Raw genomic sequence first — 2,098 nt, 5'->3', positions numbered from 1 at the left:
CTGTTCCCTTGTGGCTCTTGCTGCCTGGTGTCCACTGCTTGCCTACTCAATGTGCTTTTAAGCCATTATTCAGTCTACCTCAACTCTCTTTCACCTTGCACAGTGTTTGGGTAGAGCTTTAACAAGCTCCCTACAGATTGGTTGCCTTTGGGTCTGGTGTCCATGCCAGTCCGATAAACTGTTACAAAGAGGGAAGAAGGGTCTTGTAGTACCGTAACTAAATCTATGAAGGAACTTCTCAGAGGACTGGGAATGGCGGAACACAGTTGTCTTGACCTATATCCCTTCACTTAATATTTTTTGAACACAAGATTCTTGATGACTATATAGTAGTCGGTCCTGTGAATGTACCAGATGTACTTAGCCATTCTCCTGGTGCTGAACAGTTAGGTTGTGTTTTGCACAATCCTAAATAACATTGACATGAATAGCCTTCTAAGTTGCCTGAGTCTCAGGTAAACACTCTTTGTTATTTCTAAAATAGAATTACTAGATCAGAGGTAGCAGACTCTTGATAAAGTTTCCCCGAAGACCTTCCATAAAGGTTTTATTACATTAAAATAAGAGCAAAGGGATTTTAACCTTTATGATATTTTGCTTTCTAGAAATTACAGGAAAAACTATACTGTATGCCAGAAATACTTAATTGGAAGAAATGCTTCCTTTTAGGAGACCCTCTCATATAATGCATTTCGTACATCTTAGAAATTAAGGTGTATGTGTGTGTGTGGGGGGAGTCACAGGTAGCAGTTTATGTTTTGAGTGGGAGGAATGCAGGGGGCACAGAACTGAATCGGGAGGAATTGTTATGCAGTTAAATGTATTAAAAAAATGGAAGGGGTATTAAACTACACAAATTCACTCCTTAGCCTTAATCTTTGTGTGCATAACTACATTTTATGCAGTTGAATCTTCATGTACATATTTGGTATGCTTTCAAATATAAATTGATCAGCGTCTATTGTCATTCTGTTAAGAATTCCTGAGGTTAATATGCCAGATGCTAATTAGCCATTTCCCTGTGATTAGACTTTTTTTCCCCCACTTCCAATCTTTGTTGTTTGGGAAATAATGCTATGAATACCTTTGCGTGCTTTTTTTTTGTGTGTGTGTTGTTGTTTTTTTCAGCTCTCACCATTGAAAGATATTCCCCAAAGTGGAACTGTTGATTAAACTATATAAACAATGTTATAGCTTGCCTTATATATCGCAAGATGTGCTGCACTGACACGTTATTAACTTTGTACGTCTGTCTGCTGTTTTCTTCAAGCTCCTCTAAGGAAGACTGTCTTTTCATGTTCAATATTCTCCACGGAGTAGCGGAGGTACAACTGGCCCAGAGCTCGGCGCAAAGTAAAAGCTCTGTTAATGGATTAATCTTGTATCTATCTGTAGGCTTGACGTGATTCTTTTTCAGATTTTTCTCCCTCCGTCTCTTCGTTTCCTCCTTCATCATCTTAAATTGGCCATTTCAGGCAAGGACATTTCGGACTGAGGTGCCGTTTCCTATCCTTTTACATCTTATTTCTCAGGAAGCTCCCGGTCCGAGGAAGCCAGACTCAAAGCAGCCCCCGCCACCTGCGCTCACACCCAGGTACCGAGTCGGGAAGGAAACGTTGTCTTGAAAAATGTCTACGCCAGTGAAGCTGGGCAGGTGTTGAAGGTAAAGGCACTGGCCCGCATTTCTGCCAGACAATTCGATGCTGAGTGAGCTTCCGAGGGAGTAACGGCGTCGTGGAATACTCTGCATCTCGCAAGCTCGTAGAAAACACTGATGTGTCCTTCCCGGCCCCGGCGGTCACGACAGGTGCAAAGCCTGGCCGGGGAGGAAACTCTGCTGCCCACGTAGAGCCCCCAGCGCCCGGGAAAGTCCGTACCTGAGGCGACGAAGCCCCGCGCCGTCTCCCTGAGGCTCAGGCCGTCTCCCCTCAGGCGGCTCCCGGCAGCGGGTCCGCGGTCGCAGGGCAGAGAGCGCCCCCTCCCAGAAGACTCCCTCCCCGCGCTGCATTCCACAGGCGAGGGGGCGGGGCCGGCCGGGCGTCACCGATGACGTCGCCGCCGGACCGGGCCGCCGAACCCGGGTTGTATTGGGGGGGCC

The sequence above is a fragment of the Plecotus auritus genome (genome assembly GCF_963455305.1).
Source record: "Plecotus auritus genome assembly, chromosome: 3".
In the NCBI taxonomy this organism is placed as follows: Eukaryota; Metazoa; Chordata; class Mammalia; order Chiroptera; family Vespertilionidae; genus Plecotus; species Plecotus auritus.
Note: the sequence above shows the minus strand (reverse complement) of the source record.